A 21,089-nucleotide genomic window follows, 5' to 3' on the forward strand; every position below is an offset into this window, starting at 1 on the left:
GATACATGCACCCCTATGTTCACAGCAGCACTATTCACAATAGCCAAGACATGGAAACAACCTAAATGTCCATCGACAGATGAGTGGATAAAGAAGATGTGGTGTATATATATACATTGGAATATTACTCAGCCATTGAAAAGAATGAAATAATGCCATTTGCAGCAACATGGATGGACCTAGAGATTATTATACTAATAAGCAAAGTGAGTCAGAAAGAGAAAGACAAATACCATATGATATCACCTATGTATGGAATCTAAACTATGCCACAAATGAACAAATCTACAAAACAAAAACAGACTCACGGACATAGAGGATAGACTTGTGGTTACCCAGGGGGGATGGGGGAGGGAAAGATTGGGAGTTTGGAAGTAGTAGGTGCAAACTATTATATATAGGATGGGTAAACAACAAGGTCCTACTGTATAATATAGCACAGGGAACTGTATTCAATATCCTGTGACAAACCATAATGGAAAAGAATATGAAAAAGAATATGTATGTATAACTGAGTCACCTTGCTCTACAGCAGAAATTAACACAGCATCGTAAATCAACTATATTTCAGTAAAATTAAAAAAAAAAAATAGAATGGGTGACCACAGTATGAATGGGCTGGTGAGATTCCCTGAGGGACTGCCTATAGGCACCCAGCTCTTCACAGAAGTTCTGAGAACCGTGGCTTCAGCAGCCTTCACCTGTTTGTACTGGCCATACTAATGACCCCATAGGAATGTGGTCGGGCTAGTATAGTTTTAACAACAGCATCTGGATGAAGCTTAAAAGCAGAAAATTTCATTATAAATTAATAGTCCTTATTATGAGAATAGCCCCGTAACTGGACTTTAGAAATTCCCCTGAAAAAGCTTCAGGCAGAGTGTACCATCAGATTTAAAAGTCTAATTAAATGGGACTAAAATTATGTTTCATTTTAGCCCACCTATGACTACAAAGAAATGGTTTCTAAAGGCCTTTAAAAAATTGAGAGGAGTAGGTCAAAGGAAAAGACTAAAGATGAAAATAGAAAGGGAGATGAATGGGATAAGAAACAATTATAAAGATGGAAAGTGGAGTAGCCAGATTAGTCCCCTTAGGAGGCACAAAGAGCAGAATTGACACTTAGGAGAATTGAGGAAATGATGCAAAAGGCAAATTTGGTTAAACTTTCAAGTGAGCGATATATTTCTTTTAATGTAATTTCTTACATTTTCCCATAACACTGAATTTTTCTATTTAAAGATGATCTATATTAATACAAAAAGGGCCTCCCTGGTGGCGCAGTGGTTGAGAGTCCGCCTGCCGATGCAGGGGATACGGGTTCGTGCCCCGGTCTGGGAGGATCCCACATGCCGCGTAGCGGCTGGGCCCGTGAGCCGCGTAGCGGCTGGGCCTGTGAGCCGTGGCCGCTGAGCTTGCGCGTCCGGCAACGGGAAAGGCCACGACGGTGAGAGGCCCACATATCGCAAAAAAAAAAAAAAAAAAAAAAAAAAAACGAATTGATCAAAATGTTCAACATCGGTGCAATTGCTTAGTAAATAACCATGTATCTATACAGTTTATGAAGATGGTTGAAATATGGAAGTGTGTGCCGTTGTTTTCCTAGAAGTGAGAGTGTTAGCGCGCATGTTATTCATGTCACTGTGTTGTTAATATTACGACATCCATTACTCGTTAATATATTGACATACTTCCAGTTTTACCATTGGTAAAAGATCCACAGCCCAGAGTACCCCCAGTCCCCTACATGCCCCTGCCTCTCTCCCCAGATCCCCAGGGCTTCCCTAGGATCCAACTGAAGGGTTACTGGCTGACATACCAGGGTTATCCAGAATCCTGCTCCAGCCCTTTCATGTTTTTAAAAAAATTTTTTAATATTACCTCAGGCTGTGGAGATGCTTTCCTCGGAATATCCATTTGCAGTAACTCCTATATTCTCTTAAATCCCCGGAAGTCATCCTCTGTTCTGTCAGTCGTTTACTCCAGCTACCATTTGCTGATATATGGGAGATCATTTTTCTCTTTATATCAAAGACCTTCCACCAGTTCCCAACCGGCTGCTGATTTTTATCCTGTTTCCCAGGCCTTAAAGGCTTCTGGAAATGGGTTAAAACTAGGAACTTAACATCTCACCGTGAAATTCTTCCTTTGCTTTGTTTGGTTTAGTTTTTTGTTTTTTTGAGGCAGGTGTTTATCATTATCATTCACCCGTTGGCCATCATGGCACAGAAATGTTCACCAAAAGTGGTATCCATAATGGCCCCTAAATATGTCTAAACATGCCCCTAATTTGTTTTGTTACAGTGGCAAAAGGGATTTTGCAGCTATAATTAAGGTTATGAACCTTAAAATAGATTATTCTGGGTTATCTGGGTGGGCCCAGTCTAATCACATGAGGTCTTTTTAAACTTTTTTTTTTTTTTTTTTTTTGGCGGTACGCAGGCCTCTCACTGTTGTGGCCTTTCCCATTGCAGAGCACAGTCTCCGGACGCGCAGGCTCAGCGGCCATGGCTCACGGGCCCAGCCGCTCCGCAGCACGTGGGATCTTCCCAGACCGGGGCACGAACCCGTGTCCCCTGCATCGGCAGGCGGACTCTCAACCACTGCACCACCAGGGAAGCCCCTAAAATTTTTATTGTATATTGGAGTATAGTTGATTTACAATCTTGTGTTAGTTTCAGGTGTACAGTGAAGTGATTTAGTTATACATGCATCTCTTCTTTTCCAGATTCTTTTCCTATATAGGTTATAACAGAGTATTGAGTAGAGTTCCCTGTGCCAAACAGTAGGTCCTTGTTGATTATCTATTTTATATATAGTAGTGTATAAATGTTAAACCCAACCTCCTAATTTATCCCTCCCCCACCTTTCCCTTTTGGTAACCTTAAGTTTGTTTTCTAAGTCTGTGAGTCTGTTTCTGTTCATGAGCTCTTTAAAAGAGATAACTTTCTCAGGCTGGAGGCAAAAGAGATGGGACAGAAGGGGAAGTCACAGAGATTCCAAGTGTGAGAAGGATTTGACCCACTGTTGCAGCCTCTGAAATGTAGGGACCCATTAGAACCAGAGAGAGACCTCTGGGAGCTAAGGGTGGCCCCACTGGCAGCCAGTGAGAAAATGGGAACCTCCGTAAAACAACCACATGGAACTGGACTCAGCCAACAACCCAAACGAGATGAGAGGCAGATCTGAATCTCCAGAATGGAACGCAGGCCTGCCCACACCTTGACTTCAGCTTTGTAAGACTAAACAGAGAACCAGTGAGCCAAGCCATACCTGGACGTTTGATCTACAGAAGAGTGAGATGAGTCATGGGTGTTGTTTTAAGCCACTAAATTTGTGATAATTTGTCACAGCAGCAGTAGAAGACTAACACACCAACATATAAAATAATAGCAACACAACAGAAACAAAAACCCTACAGGATGTGATGGAAGAAACAGTAAACACTGCAGAACACACGATTCAGAATGGCTGAGGAAGTGCTTTCTGGCTGGGAATGTCTACACAGTGAACAGCACCAGTTCTGAAGGCCAAGAGGGCCCAGAGGGATTCTGTGCTCAGCACTCAACTAAAAGTATACAAAGGATTGGGCGTTTGGGGGAAAAACGCATATATCATTTTTTGTAAGAAAAGTTTTTTAGAGACTATTTTAACAAAGTGGCCTTGCACCGTGCTGTGATTCAAAGAGGGTGAGTATATTTGTAGGTTTTTGTTTGTTTTCATGAGGTTACTATTGTATATAGTAAGAAATTTGTGAGAAGAAGAAATTATGCAAAGGGGAGATTGTTTTGACAATAGGTCCGTGCTGTCCTATTTGTATTTTATTTCTTCTGGTACAACTGTAAAACTTTGACAAGCTTTTCAAGATGTGTTAGCACAGTTCTGGGTGTTATTTTAAGGCTATTTACATAAGGCTTCAACTTGACTTGAAGGTCCAGTGAGTTGCTTTGTGATATGGATTACACCGGTCATATGGAAGTTTGCTAATATATGCTGTAATTCCAAAGGTAGCAGAGCATTACTATTGACACTCTGGAGCTAGACTGCCTGGGCTTAAATCCCAGCTCTTTCACTGACTAGCTGTGTACTCTTGGGCCAGTTACTTAACTTCCCTGTGCCTCAGTTTCCTTTTCTGTGAAAATGAATAGTAAGTATAATAATAGTATATTGTGTGAATTTAATGTAAAGTGCTCAAAATAGCACCTAGCAGATTGATTGTCAGCAATAAATGTTAGCTATAATTATGATTGTTATGCTTGCCATATTCCTGAAACATGGAAACATTCCTGAAATTGGGTCTTTCTGACTCCTTGGATCCAAGAAACAACTGAGCCCAAGGATCCCCCAACTGAAGATGACCTACCCATCCTGTATCAGCTGGCCAAACCAGGAAATCCAGTTAGTTACCTGGCATCCCTTTCTGTCCCTGCTTACTGTCATTTTCCACTTCAGATTAGTGGGGCTTTATAGATAATGTGGCATTATAGCTGTATATTCCTTACCAGATAAACCTTCATTTGTTAACAACTTAAAAGAGCATTCTCTATCTGCCATTTTATGGAATGATGTTTCATAAGATGAGATAATAGGCATGCTGTGGTCTGGTAGAATAATATTAAAATAACTTTGGAAATGCTAGGTTTAGTTTCCTTACTCAGGACTTATCAGAGCCCTTGTTATTAATGTGAATTTTGAATGCCCAAGGATATATAGTGCATTGCTCCCCAAACATATTTGACCATGGGACATATTTTTCAAGATATGCCTCTTAGAATTTTCTAGAAGTGTTCTACACATCCAGTTTGGGAAACAACTACCCTAAAATATATGCATATTTTACCAAGATTATTTAATATTATAAATTAAGATTTTTATGAATTGTAGCTTGTTCTAAGGGAGATTTTATCGTTCCAGATCCCAAATACATATGTATCTATGTATGTATATCCAAATTATAATAAAGCAAGGGAGAGTGTAATTCTTATTTTATAGATTAAAAACGGCCTTACTAGGTCAGATTAATGACCTTTCCCAATAGTCCTTCTCTGAGACAGAATAATGAAGATCTCTTTGTAGGACACGATCCTCCACTTGGCAAAGATGAAGTCATCAAATGTGTATTGAATTGGGCAATCCAGGTCTGTCATCCATAAATTTAGTGAGGCCCTTTTTTTAAAAACAGTTTGTATTTTTAGCCAGCACTGCTTATTGAGATGGTAACTTCTATAAAGTTAGTACCCTCTCTGTGAAGAAATTCCTTTCTTTTGTTCTAAGTTTACCTCTCCCAAATGTTAAGGATTTCTTCCTTGGTCTGATATTCAAGATAAGTGGACACAACAAAGTTTCCTCTTACTGATTTTGTAGACTTCAGCCTTATCCCCTTCTTGGTATTTTCCTTTCTAAACTAAAAAGTCCTCATTCTTCAGTCTGTCAGTTGACTGACACCAAGAACTGTGAAGGATCTGAGATTTTACACTATTGCAAGCTAACAAATTAGCCTGCCACAGTTTCGTGGATGCTAGCAAAAAGCACAAGACTCTTGGGTTAGAGACACAGGGTACTTTATTACTCACTGCAATAGCAGTAGCTAATTACATGTTTATTATAGTTCCTGGTTTAAAACCTATTTGTCCCATCACTCAAGAAACTCTGGACCATCTCGATTTTGCTCACCACCGTATACCTAATATCTAACAGAGCATGGCATAAAGTGGGCACCGAGTAGATAAATAATGAATGAATGAACATGTTACAGCCTATCTAGCTCAGAGCCTATCATTCTGAGTAGCTTGGCATAACATGGGCCAAAAGCATTATTTAGTCCATGCCTTCCTCAAAACAGTTTTGCCATATTTCTTCCTAGTCACACAATCTCAAATTTTTTCTTCAGTGAAGTTTGTTTTTCTTATATTCCCAGAAAACACTTAAATTTTAGTTTAGAGATTTTACATCATTTTGCGAATTGGAATGATGTAAACATATTAAATAGATACTAGTCCTAGCATTGTTTCTTTGGGTAATTCTAATGTTTCCACTTAACCCACTTGCATCACAAGGAAATGAAACTTACCGAAACCAGGGACTCTGATGGTTTTTCAAATATCCTTTGAAAAGCTAGGTGGTTAAGATTATTCTGGGCACTGTGGGAGACAGCAAAGAAGTGAAAGATCGCGTCTCACTTATACATACCAAGATCTGTGGCCAGGACCTCAAAGAGGTTAGAGTCTATATGAGCAAATAAGAAGAATGGACTTGATGTGTTAGCACGTAATATTGATAACAGTAAGCAAGCAGCGTTAGAATTTTGGCATATGTGAGTGCTGAGCTACGTGGTACAGATTTAAATACCCCCAAGAGCTTGGAAGAGTTCGATATTACTCTGAACTGGACTAGAATACTAGAGACTTCATGAAGTTAGCTCTGAGCTGGATTTTGGAGCTCTTAGATTGGATCTTTAACAAGAACTTCATTAGGCAAGCCACAGAAATAGCAGTGTATTCTTGGAAGAGTGAGCCCTGGCTGGAGTGGTAGGTGTCCAATGGGAAATAGTGTCTTTTGTGCACAGTCACCATTGAGCTATAAGAACTGCACACAGCCTTTATGTCTCCTTTTCCATTCAGTTTAACAGTGCGTAACGAGGAAGCCACACCTTTGGGCAAATACAGCCGGGATGAGGGGGCCAAAAGACAGAGCCCTTCTAAGGAGGATCCATGAAGTAAATAAACTCTGAAGGAAAACCTTGGAAGGTCATCCAGTATACTCATAAATTCCAGCTATTACCAGAGATGAAAGGGAAGTGAGAAGAGCAAGGAACAATAGGCAGAGGTGTTCCCTGGTCCCTTCTAACTGCCTGTTTACAGTAGGGGAGGAGCGGCAGGGCTGCCCAGATGGCAGAGCCAAAGTGAGAATGAAGCTTCCTTGCCCTAAGACCTCTTTAGGAAATCCTGTTTGTGCCGGTGGCTTCACTGCAAAGTAATCGGGAGCTCTCCCTGTGTTATACAAGCTCACTTCTAAAACCATGAGCAACCACGGTTTCTAAAGAGTTTGAAATCTTATTATTGTGTGCATTCAGCAAGATAGAAACTGTGTATCAGGTGAGGCTTGGATCAGACCTTATTTTGCAAGCCTTTAGCTTATCTTTCTTGTGCCACTGAAATGCTGGTAACACAATAGCTTAACAAGAAGATAAGCCTCATCTTTTTTCCTGTGTGGGTATGTTAGGGAATGATGGTTTTGATGGCCTTTAAAAAGCAGGAAAAGGCAAAGCCCCATGATACCATTTCTTTGGCATTGCATTACTTCGGTAAGAGAATTATCTTAAAAGCCTGGGAAATACAGCTTAAGATTGTTGAGAGCTGGGTAAAAACAACCTCGAATCCAAACCAGATTAACCAAAAGGTCCACCCCCGAAAAGATCCATTTTTACATCCACACTTGGGGTCTGCCCTGTTCTCTTTTCCTTCCACCACTCAAGTGCTTTTGGACATAGGGGTGGACAACCTACTTTCCATGCCAAGCCTCATGAAATGGGATTTGTCTTCCCTCACAGACAGGTGGCCAAGCTGTTACAGAGAGGGCTCTGCCCGGCTGCTGTCCTCTCTGGATACGCGGCACTGTGACTGCTCAGCGCCAGGCCACATATCTATCTGACCCCGCGGCCTCACAATCTGGAGGCCCACATTGGCAGCCTTGGGTGGTGACAGCTTCGGTCAGTTGGTGTGGAGTTGCCCTGGCAGACAAAGGAGAGCAGGAGAGCAGCTGCCCCGCGTCACTTCTGTGTGATAGGTCTTGGGTATTTGTGAAACCGAAAATGGCTGCCCGAATAATGAGAGTACTGGCCTTCCAACCTCTGGGTGCACCAGGCCTTGGGAAAGGAATTTGGGCCTTCTCAGACCGTACACATTACTTAATACGGCCTTGTATACTTACTATATGCATCAGGAGCAGATTTCACAAGCCTTTTTCCTGTGAGACTAGATGAGTCATTAGGGTTAATTATTCAGTAGTTAGAGGAAATATTATGATGGAGAAAAAAATAGACTTCTGGAAGCCAGGAAGCAGAGGGTGTCAGAACTTCAAATTGCCCCATGAAGACAGTAGGCAATCATTTTACTACAGTCTTTGTACACAGAAAAATAATCATGATTTGAATTCTCTAAACATCAAAAATATCCCCTTCTTAGCTATAAATGGCCTCCGGTTCCAACCCCGTAATATATCATTAGGGAGTATCTCTTCTCCCAGAGAAAATACAGTTGGATTCTAGTAGAAAAGGACCCTGGGTCTTCTGTGCTATTGCCTTCAGCAGACTCTACCGAATCTCTACTTGTGAGACGATAAAATTACCATTTCCAGAAATAGGAAAGAGGCAGCTCAGAACTCCCCAGTGCTGGTCCAAAGAGCCTTTTGGTTTCGAGTGCCTCATCTGACCACTACACAGCATTGATAGAAAAAAGTCTGGACTCAATTCACTGCTCTTGCCTTCCACTCTCCCCCAAGGGCCCACGTGAAAAGCAAGTTTGGCCTCATTTCCTTAGGATCCCCTGGGCCCAATTCTTTTCTTTCATCATCTTTCCTAAAGCTGATATGACAGTTCCACAGGGAAGAAACAAATAGTACACTTGGATGAACTCTGCAAAATGCAAAGAGTTTTTTCTCTTGTCCCGGATTCTGAAGTATTTCTGTATTTAAGAAAAAAAAAAAAAAATGAGGATAGCTCTAGACTGAATAGTAAAATATTGTTCATATCATATTTGTGATTTTTGAACTGGGTGGAGAAAGTATTAGTGATAAAGCATATGGACTGTAAGGTAGTGGTTGATCTGCTTAAAGGAACCCAAGTTGTAAACACCCGTGAAAAGTACTCCAAAATTCCAATTACTACCAAAGATGAAAGGGAAGTGAATAGACGTCATCAGCTCTGCTTCCTCGGCATCATCCTCTAGGTTAAATGTCACCTCCTTAGAGAGGCCTTTGCTGACCACTTTATTATTCTTCACCAGAGCATCTTATTTTCCTCATAGCACTCACCGCTTATTTAATGGTTGTTTCTCTTTCTTCTTACCTGAACTATAAGCCCTGCAAGGTCAGGGACCACATCATTCCATCATTCCTGCGTTCCCTGCACTTGGCACAGTGAAGAGTGTCCCAGACCCCCAAAAGTGCTGAAGGAATGAGTGAGCTATTGAAGTCCTGTGTGGCAAGCTTGTTCCATGTTCTTAGTGGACTCACAGTTCCTTGGGATCACCTCTTTCTTTTCTCAGATTCAACTAAAGAATGCTACTTGGTCTTAACACTCAGCTTACCAGGGTGGTTCCCATTCATTAATTTTTCTTTAGAAAAATAAAACTGGAATTTTTGTTCAGTCAGAGTCTCAGGTCCACTAATAGTTCGATATCTGAAGGATGCAGTGTAGTGAAGGGGTTGCAGGAACCAGCTTTGGAGCATCTATTTTTGTCTCAGTCACTTCTCAGCTGGGTAATGGTGACTCATTATTAACCATCTCTCCACCTCCGTTTCCTCAACTGTAAAATGAGGATATTGCTATAGACCCCTCACCTAATGTTGACCTGAGGTTAAATAAAACAGCGCATGTAAAGCAGTGAGCATTGTGTTTCACATTGCATATGCTTAGTAAAACTTAGCCCCTATTATTTTGTTCATACTGTTGAATTACCTTGGTGTATCATTTTTCTAGAACAGGATAAGGAGTGGCTCCTTGTCAGAGGTAACATTGGACATTAGAAGAATTCAGAGCCACAAAGCCTAGGACCTGGAGTACTGGGATCCAGGCAGAGCCTCATGCCTAAAGGCACAAAGCCTGAACTTAGGTCACAGCCGCCTGGGCGGTATGGCCAAATGACTCAATATTGACGTAATGACTAATCGTCGCAGGGCTTCTTGTGTCTCTTCCCCTCCACCCCACCACAGTCACCACAAGGCTAGAACTGATCCTGGGGTCTGGCAAGAGGCTGAGCATACAGTGAGTTTCAGCAAACCCTTCCAATAAGATTGGAGAAACCAGGCAGGACACTCTGGGCTGAGGGCTTTGCTAACTCCTTGACAGGGAGGAACTGGGGGCTCCTCTTTTGCTTTCCTTTGGGCCTCACAGAATCCAGAGTGCAGTCCCCAATGGCTGTTAGAGAGTCTTGTTCTGAGCCACAGGAGGAAGTGCCTCACACCAGCTCATAGGGAAACTCCAGTCAACAGGAAGAAACTCAATCACATATGAAAATGTTTTTTGTCTCACCATTTTTCTATGCAGTAATCTGAGGGGGGAAACAGGGAGACATTCGGCTCTGAGACATTAATTGAACAGAATGTACTTTAACTGTTCCCTCTCACATCTGGGGTTGTGTGGCTGGCTCACTGATCTCAATCAAGAAAAGAGCAATGACTTATGCATTTAATGATCTTACTGGACATAAATGCCTTTCATACTTATTTCTAAGGCAGGTGCTCCCCTCTCCCATTTCAGTTGGAACTCAAAGAGGAGCCCCACTGGTTTTAGTATTCTGAACCATGTAGGGTCAGCAATCTGGACTTTTAAAATAAATGTTACATTATGTATTGTGTTCTTTCATTTAATAAGAGTAATACATGGTTATTGTAAAACATGTTTTTAAATATGAGTAAAGAGTAAAAGACAAGCCTAGAGCATCTTATTGTATCAGAAAGTGAGAAAATGCTAAAAAAAATAATAATGGTAGCATGTTAAAAGGGCACAGAATCTAGCTTAAAGGGACCACTAGACAATTCTGAAACAATTTGAGCATTAAAATATATAATTATAGTAATGGATTAAACCCATTGAATAAAACAAAAATCTGTGAGTCCATACTTAAAAATGGATAAATAAATAGAAGAGAAGAGAAAGCTCTTTCTAACAATAAATGCCAACTAATCAATATAGACAGAATGATAGAGTTAGAAAAGCATCAATGGACGCTAAAACTCTGAGTGAACATATTTGATACAGATCAAGAAATTTATCTGATCTCAAAATAGCTCTCTATAAGATACTTATTTTCTTAAGGTTTAGAGAAAAGAAGAAGAAAGAAAAATAAACCATAAACCAGTGACCAAGAGATGACTATTATTAATGACTTAAGTGTCTTTCAGTTTTTTTCTATACGCTATATGTTTTGATTTTCTTATAAAAATGAGCTCATGCTTTTTTGTAACCTGTTTTTCTCGTATAAAATATATCATGATCTTATTTATTTGTATTTAAATATTAGTAGGCAAGTAGTGAATATTCACTGAGTGAACTAGCTAGTGGTAAGCAGCTGCATAGCACAGGGAGAACAGCTCTGTGCTTTGCGACCACCTAGAGGAGTGGGATAAGGAGGGTGGGAGGGAGACGCAAGAGGGAGGGAATATGGGGATATACGTATGCATATAGCTGATTCACTTTGTTATACAGAAGAAACTAACACAATGTTGTAAAGCAATTATACTCCAATAAAGATGTTAAAAAAAATTCACAAGCCTTTTTAAAGCAAGGCTGTGATGTACGTTCTTTAGTACTAACTCCTGGAAGTGGAATAGTGAGGTAAAGAAGATCAGAACCCTAAGGCCTTTGATGCATGGACCCAAACTGCCCTCCAGAAAGATTTTTCTACTTTATTTTCCCAGCAGTGGTGTATTAAACACATGCCTTTCAATACGTTTTAAGGAGGAAGACTGGGATTAACGTGTATGAAACACCCAGAGTAGGACCCAACAGTCATTAAATCAGAAAATAATAGTCATTCAAATCCTCTTCTCTCCACGTGTAGGTTAGATTCTGTCAGGACCAAGAGATGGGGATCACTAAACAGTTTTCCAAAACCTTCATTCACTCTTACGGCATGGAGTTTTTGTTAATGTGGAAAGCTCCAAGTTGGGGTAAACCTAATTTTAGTTGAGCCACTAAGAGACCATATCATACACCAGACCATCCTCTTCTAGTCTTTTTTTTTTAATATTTATTTATTTATTTATTTATTTGGCTGCGCCGGGTCTTTGTTGCGGTGCGCGGGATCTTTTAGTTGTGACATGCGGACTCTTAGATGTGGCATGCGGGATATAGTTCCCTGACCAGGGATCAAACCCGGGCCCCCTGCATCGGGAGCGTGGAGTCTTAACTGCTGGACCACCAGGGAAGTCCCCTTATCCTCTTCCAGTCTTTATCAGAAAACCCTACCACCTGCGCTAGACCTGGAGTCTGCTATGTCAAGGTAAATGATGAAGAGAAAAACCTGGTTCCTGACTGTGATAGACCAGCATTGAGCACCACTATTATCAACACAGAACCTCCAAAAGGCCCTCTTCATTTGGACTTTGATGCTGGGTCCTAACACGCTTGAACACCAGCATCCAGTGCAGTTTCCAGAGGTGACAGGGCAAGGTGCGGATGCACACACACTCCATGGCAACCGAGCAGGTTGCCCTCTTATGCTCGTTGGTACCCATGGCAACCCTCACCAGCTGACGTAAGCCTCCAGCTAGTTGGAGCAGAAATTTGCATTTCCTCCTGATCCATACCTGATACTGGTTATTAAGGAGAACCAAGAAGAGGATATTCAGAGAAGGACCTTTGGATTCAAAAGATGAGAAATCAGTAAAGCTATAACCATGATATGGATTTGCTTATATTTTCCTTTTTGGCTTCCACTGGCTCACATGTTCTCAAGTGATGACAGTTGGGCTGATTGAGAGCCGTTAGTCAAATCCAGTAATAGTATTAATCTGTGGTTGGAAATGACTGTTAAAGTAAGTGCCAGGCTATTCAGTTGTGGTTTTTCTTCCAGCTTCCAGTCGTGCCAGGCTTCTAGCGGGAGGAATAGAGGCTGTGGTAAAGGAAACCGTTGATAAACGAAAGAAACCAGAAACTGTCACTACCCATAACAACGAAACAACAAAAAAAAATACAGAAAAGAGGGGGAGACAAAGGAAATTGTACAAAGCGGTTTAAGCCTGCAATCTGATGTGATCATTAGGCATGAGGCTAGCGTGGTGGTGCCTCAGGCACTGACTCCAATTTTCCAGGGAGAGCAGGAAGGCAGGCTATAAGTACCAAGTAACACTCCTGAGCAAGAAAGCTTTTTGTAAGGGAAGAGAAAGACTGGAGTTTAAATGAAGCTATTTTTATCAGCTTCCTAATGTGCTCCTCAGACCACTGATACACAAAAGGAAGCTAGGGGTCTGGTCACCAAATTATGTCAAAAGAGCTTACCCCATAATCCTCTTGACTGAGTTTTCCAGAACAAATGTTTAATAATGTTGCACCATTCTTTAGTTTTCAAGAAATGCATGTTGTAACTGAGAAGTGCTTAGCAGTCAATGTCTTCTATTGGCTGTTTTTATTTCGAGAACTTCAGACTGGCAGCTCGCCATGTGTGTTCACCAAAGCTCCAAGATGAGTTTTTTTAATACTTTTTTTTTTTTTCAAGCTGACACAGGGAATTTATTTTGTAGAAAAGCAACATCTAGAGAATGCCATACAATCCTAGTACGTCTAAAGTACTATATAAAAATGACAATGGCTCATAACAACAAACATTGAAGCATTGAAAGATACAAAAGTACTTTTCTGAATCCAAGAAGTCAAATTATAACCAGTATGGTTTTAATGTCCTAATATATATTGAAATTCTAATATGCTGACATGTGGTAAACCAGATAACCAGAATATCCAGTAATGTGACTTGGGTGACACGTAAGTTAACCTGGTGACATCCAAGTCTTTTGACAATACATAAACTTGCTCTTACTCATCTGGTAGATCTCCACACAAATATTTTAAAATTCCAGTTTCTTGGTCAAGTGATATATTTTGCTTGAATTGGTTAAATACATTTAGACATCTCGATTATACAAAGTTAAATGTACAACTAAATTAGTAAAAAGTGCTGAGATTTTATGGCAGCATTAATACTCTGACAGAAATGTTTATCAATGTACTCTATACTCGATATTGCCCTTTTTCATTTAAATCTAAATTTTTCCCTTCTATTTTTAAACCAGTTTTGTGATTTTTAAATACGAAATCTATGCCTTCTCAATTTATACAGTTTCTTCTCTTTTTTTCCCTTATTTCTTAGCTTAAATCCAGGTTAAGCTTTATTGGTATCTTAGGCTTCATGTGTACTGTTACTCCTAAGCACCAGCAGTTCTTCAGAGACCTAAAATCCAGCATGGGAATTACTATATTAAATTAGTTCTAGGAGGGCTTCCCTGGTGGCGCAGTGGTTGAGAGTCCGCCTGTCGATGCAGGGGACACGGGTTTGTGCCCCGGTCCGGGAAGATCCCGCATGCCGCGGAGCGGCTAGGACCATGAGCCATGGCCGCTGAGCCTGCGCGTCCGGAGCCTGTGCTCTGCAACGGGAGAGGTCACAACAGTGAGAGGCCCACGTACCAAAAAAAAAAAAAAAAAAAAAAAATTAGTTCTAGGAAAAACATTAAAGACATTTTTTTCTGAAATATACAGAACGTGTCATGCCAAATCTCATTTATACAATAAACCAGTGATATTGATAAATTGCATATACAGCTTATATTCCCAAAATAAAATAACTTAAATACTAAAATGTACCTTTATGTTACCACCATAACTGACCTTATAAGCATAGCAAATGGCAATATCAATATAAAAATCACAAAATCCACTAACCTTAAATGCTACGTATCACAGCATACACACTCATCTCCCTATGACCTATTCAAACTACAGGCAGCAAACTATAGCTTTAAGCTACTCTAGCATTTACACCCTAATTAGAAATTTATACGAAACAATTTTATGTTCAAATATGGAAATAGCAACATAATTCCAAAACCCAAAAGTATCCCAGCATTCTGTAAAAAGAAATATCCCCAGTGGCTACATCCATGGTCACTAGCATCATTGTGCAGCGTCTCAGGTACCACGTCAACCGGAGCCACATATGTGAATAAGCCCACAGTAACTGCAGATATCCACATAGAAACATTTTCAGCATAATGACCCATGAAAATTCCTGTTGCCATTCCAAGATACGCCAGCATGGCTGACCGAGCATTATAAAGAACAGCCTGCTTAACAGTCATGCCAGCCTTTAGTAAAACGGCAAAGTCACAACCGTCCTGTTTACAGATCCACTGTATACAGTTGAGTCGAGCAGTGTGACCATTCAGGTTGGTAATAACAACACTTTTCTGAGGGTCATAGAGCACCACAGAACAGGACATGCCGAAGGCCAGAAGTCCTCCGGGCCCAGAGCTCCAGCTCAAGGCTCCCTGCACCCAGTTCAGGCAGCAAAACACGTGAGAGGTCTCCAGTACAGGTGCCACCATGTTGCCGGCTGGTTAGCAGCCCTTTTTATACTTCAAAAAGGAAAAAACTGTCAGTACATATGTATTCAGTGAACTGAAAAGTTAAATGGTTCTATAAAGGAACAGCAGGTATAAGTTCCAGAGTAACATCAAAGAGCATCTGAACATAGTACACCTGAAGCATTTCACTGTCTCCCAACAAGAAAACAGCAATTTTCATTGCTACCATGTTTCACATATTGCACTTTTTTTTTTTTTTAAAGACAGCTTTGCTCTATCTTTATTAAAGATACAGTAAGACACAGTTGAACAACATATAGCCCTACATCTTAGCTTTGGGATATGCCAGTGGTTCCCAAACTTTGTTGCACGTTGGAAACACTTCAGGATATTTTTTTTAAACTACTAATGCCTGGCTCCTACCCCCACACGTGTTAATAAGGGGTACAAATTGGGCATCAGGGTTTTTTAAAGCTTCTACCAGTGAGTCTAATATGCAGCCAAATATGGAAACCACTGGGCTACCTACGTATCCAGTGAGGAAGGATGCCAGTTGGGGAGAAGCAGTGTACTTACTATAACTTGGTCAAATCCCTTAAGACGCAGCAAGGACTCTGTGATGGGAAAGAAGTTTTAGAAAATAGCCTCCCAGAAAAGCCTGAGAGGAGAGACAAGAGTTCGGTATCTTTCTGGAAAAAATCAGATCCACAGAGTTGAAAGGTGGTGATGATGAATCAATTTTGACATTTTATGCTACTTAAGGTAGAAGGGTTTAAGAGGTAAACAGGAAAGATCAACAGGAAATACAGAAAAGTCAATTACATTCTTAAAATAGTAGATGGTAGCTGTCTTTTAGAGTGTGTGTTAGTTTAATTGCCAACCTTGGCTGGGTTAGCACAAAATGGAGATTAAGAAATACTTCACATTATTACTGAAGAGCAGACATAGCTTTTTGAAGCAGTTGAACCATTATGGGATAAACTGGTGCAAACTCTTTGCCTTCTCTGCTTTTTACTGATTGAACATAAGCTTCCAGGGCACCCTTGATGAGGAGAAGCCTGTCCTTTTCAGAGGGATGATCATCCAGCCACTGGGAGAAGCGTGCATGGGACCACTCGGCCCTCTGGGAGGGGGATCTCAGCTCAGGGGATGCTCTTGCAAACAAAAACTGAATAATGATGCTGAATGGAATAAATGTCCCGCAGTGCAGAGCTGCTGGCCACGTGTTCACTTGTCTGGAAGAGCAGTGGTCTGAATGACCTCAGCATTCGATAGGACTTTCCTAAATCAGATACTCCTCTGCAGCAGTCTGGTCCAAAGTGGCTAAGTTGCACCGGGATCCAAAGGCCCCTCAGCAGCTAACTCCGCGGAGCCAGCGGCCCCACCCATTTTTTCCATTTTTGATTATTTCTAGAATCAGGATGTAAATTGGAATCAGTTGGTAGCATCTTAGGTTCAATGAAAGATGGTGGTTCTGCTTAAAAAGCAAAAGTTAGTAATTTTCTGCATATCATTGGTGTCCAATGGCTGGTTAACTCTGGGAGTCAAAAGACAATTTTAAGCACTGGTAGGGAAAACGCATTTAATTTATGGACTTTTTTTCTTCCGGTTTTATTGAGATATAATTGACATACAGCACTGTGTAAGTTTAAGGTGTACAGCATAATGATTTGACTTACATGCATCATGAAATGATGAGCACAGTTGGTTTAGTGAACATCCATCATCTCATATAGATACAACATTAAAAAGTAGAAAAAATATTTTTTCCTTGTGATGAGAACTCTTAGCGTTTACTCTCCTAACAGCTTTCATACATAACTAATTATATTAGTTATGTGCTAATTATATTCATTATGTTGATGAATAATTATATTCATAATAATTGAATTATTATTCAATTCAATAATTATATTCATCAGTTATATTCATCATGTTGTACATTACATCCCCTGTTGTACATTACATAATTGGAAGTTTGCACCTTTTGACCACTTTCCTCCAGTTCCCCCTCCCCCGCCACCCTATCCCCACTCCTGCCTCTGGTAATCACAAATCTGATCTCTTTTTCTATGAGTTTGTTTGTTTGTTTTTGAATAAAATTGACCTACAATACTATGTTAGTTCCTGGTACACAACATAGTGATTTGTATTTCTCTGCATTTCAAAATGATCACCATGATAAGTCGAGTTACCGTTAGTCATCATACAAAGATATTACGTAATTATTGACTATATTCCCCACACTGTACATTTCATACCCATGACTCATTGATTTTGTAACCGAAAGTTTGTACCTTTTAATTTCCTTCACCTATTTTTCTGCTCCCCCCAACCCCCTCTCCTCTGGCAACCACCTGTTTGTCCTCTGTATCTGTGACTCTGTTTCATTTGTTCTGTTTTTTAGATTCCACATATAAGTAAAATCATGCAGTATTTGTCTTTCTCTGTCTGACTTATTTCACTTGCCATAATACCCTCTAGGTCCATCTACGTTGTCACAAATGGCAAGATTTCATTCTTTTTTATGGCTGAGTAATATTCCACTGTGTGTGTGTAGGTGTGTGTGTATACTGTATGTATACTGTGTGTGTGTGGACAACTTCATTATCCATTTTTCTATCAGTGGTTACTTACACTGCTTCCATATCTTGACTATTATAAATAATACTGCAGTGAACATAGGGGTACATATATTTTTTTGAATTAGCGTTTTCATTTTCTTCAGATGAATACCGAGGAGTGGGATTGCTGGATGATACGGACTTTTTAAATTATAATTTAGTATGTAAGTGATGGTCCTTGGGCATTCAAGGAATAACCCAAAGAACCTAAGGCTGAGAGTTAGTGTTGCCCTCGTTGGTCACTGCCCGCCAATGGTGATGGCAGAGCGGGACAGGGGTCTGCCCAGCCTGGATGGTCCACACAGGGTGTGTTGTCCTGCCGCCTGTCAGAGTCCACGCCTTACAAAGCAGGACTCTGAGGCAAACCCCACATTTGCTCTGAAGTGTCCTTCTATCTGGGCACTGGCAGAACTCCCAAACAAGTGGGGAAAGGTACCAAGTTCATCCTCAGATGAGTGGATCAGTTAAACATGAGACAGTAGAACATTGTTCCATGAGGGGCCGTGGGATTGGTGTGGCTGCGTTCCCCAGCTGCTCCATGCTCAGCCTGCAGACTCTTCCCTGATATCGAGGTCTTCCTGCTTTCAGGTGCCAGGTTTATCTTTTAAAATAAACCATTTATTTTTAAAATAGTACTGATGCTAATAAAATAATAAAAATGCCAAAGATATGCTAAATATATAGTATATTTTGGTAAATTAATAAAGAGGAGCAGTTCAGTTACCATATAAAATTTAAATTTAAATGTCTTTAGACTTTTTAACATTCAAAACCAGAGTAATCTAAAGTGTGTATTAGTTTTGTGCTAAAGCTGTACAATTTGAAAGTGCGTTTTATGAGCAAGGCATACAATGTGCATTATCAAACTATACCAATATTTTATTTTAAATATATTAGATACTCTCACCTATAATGCTTTGTAAGCTTTAAACGGCTGTACTTAATTAGCTGAGATGAACACAGTACAAACTTTCAAGTTTTTAAATTTATTTTGGGCCTCACTTTTTTGTGTACTTTCCCAAAATACGGTAATCACCTTGTATGTGTACCATTGGGTTTGCTGTCTGCTGTTTATTACCTAGTAGATGTTAGAGTTTTACAATTTGATATTTGATCTTAACCTCTCTAAGCCTCAGTTCCTCCTTTTAAAATGAGGATAATGATATGTACTTAGCAGAGTGTTTTTACAATTAAATGAGATAATACATGTAGAATAGAGTAAAGCAGCTCCTGTTCTATTAGATGTGCTAGGTAAGTTGCATCTGTTATTAATAGCCATCAGTGTTGAAGAAAAGTTACCTACTTAACATTTTTTAGGTTGCGCTGGTTTTTATCTACATAATTTCTTTAAGATAATGGTCTTAAAGGCTAAGGTTTCTTATATACTTCCTTAAAGTTCCTTTCAGTTTTAATCTAGCCAAATGTGGTCAGAAGTTTGTTTATAGGTTGAAAGAATCTAAATTCCACTTTCAAGGAAAATGTGTCCCTCAGTTACAGTGCTAGGCCTACCAGTGATGAACAAGAAGTCCAGATGGTCAATAAGTAATTATACTTTATAATCAGAAAGTAGACATTTATTTGCTTAATATCTAAAATCTGACTGAACTCAGAACCCGTTTTTGAGTAAATGTTCATCTGCAATTTAAATCTTCCATTTAGTTAAGAAGTGTGTGAAACCTGATGTAACCTGACAGCCCCTTGTGGCCACATAGTCTTAAATATATAAAAAATACCTCCCAAAGCTTTTTTTTTTTTTAATGTCTGTATATTCATCTTTTTCTAAGACCATAAATTTAGAGATGGCAGAACATGACTGGATTTTTACTTCTCATTTTTAACAGCCTTTATTGCACTGTTCCTCTTAAAAAGTAATACGTTAGCAAAATTTTAGAAAGTTAGATACCTGTAACCCATAGATAGGTAGCATATATCATAACATTTTCATTATATCCTTCTTTCTAGTCTTTTTCATATATTTTTATACAATATCAATATGTTTTATATTACATAAACATTTAATATATATTTCCAGTTTTTAAATATATAAATTTATAGTAATTATTATTACATATTTTTTACTAGATATTTCCTTTGTATGACTGACAAAACTTTATGCCCATGATGTCCTTCTCTTGTAGTTGTAAAGTCAAATGCATGGTGGATAGAGTCGTACCTCTCTAGAGAATGTGTACTGCAAACAGATCATAACTAGAATATGCCTTTAACCTCCTCGTTCTTATAAGTTCATTTGTTTCATAAATAAATTAAGTAAGTCCAAAGGTTGACCTTAATATCTCTTTTGTAACATATTTTTAAATGTGCTATGGTAGATTGCATTTAAATATATGGTATAATAATATCAATAAGAAATCATTAAGAATATTGATTCCAGCTTTTGTACTTACCACATATATGACTGTGTCTGTTAAAGTTACAAAACCCTCCTGAGCCCCAGCTTCCTCATCTGTAAATTGAGGAGAGTGTTGCCTGTGCTTCAGGATTGTTTGTAAAGATTAGAAAAATATGTCTTACCTATCGTTCCTATCCCATTTCATTAGGCAAAATTATCTGACTTTGTTTGGCAATTGAGAAGTAGAAATTCATAGAAGTATTACCAATGGTGAATAAGCATAAAAAGTGTTCAGACTTACCACTAATCAGGGAAATAAACATTCTAACAAGAGTTTATTAATGCATTCGGAGAGAGAGGGTATTTCGTTTACTACCATATCCCTAGCATCCAGAACAGCATCTGACACTCAGTAAATATTCTCCGAAGGAATGAATAAATGAACAGATGAATGAACAAAATATCAAACCTTGAGCAAGTCATTTAATCTTGCAGGACCTCAGTTTCTTCATTAATATAAGGAAAAGACCATATTCAAGCTCAACTGGTGGGGGTAGAGAGGAATGCTCTAACTAACTAGCCTTACTGCCATGGGTACTGAATAAGGAAACACATTTTCCCTCATATTGGTCATTGTCCTGACTACATCATCTTTAAAGTTTTCTGAGCCAGTGATCTTGGTAAGTAGCACAGCAGAATATCATGGGTAAATTAAATTCAGAGATTTGGTCCAGAGGTAGGGCCAAAATAATAGCACTGAATTTTTCTTTGCATATTTAGCCATAATGAAACAAGGAAAAGAAACTGCCAGTAGGGAA

The 21,089-nt window shown here is 39.5% G+C and overlaps 1 protein-coding gene across 1 annotated transcript in view; it reads left to right on the top strand.

Moving 5' to 3' along the window:
- The window catches only part of CDK6 (cyclin dependent kinase 6), a 219,279-nt gene that overhangs the window by 170,021 nt on the left and 28,169 nt on the right, over nt 1-21,089 (top strand). The window lies entirely within an intron of this gene.

Source organism: Lipotes vexillifer, unplaced genomic scaffold, assembly GCF_000442215.2.
Source record: "Lipotes vexillifer unplaced genomic scaffold, Lipotes_vexillifer_v1.1 scaffold663, whole genome shotgun sequence".
In the NCBI taxonomy this organism is placed as follows: Eukaryota; Metazoa; Chordata; class Mammalia; order Artiodactyla; family Lipotidae; genus Lipotes; species Lipotes vexillifer.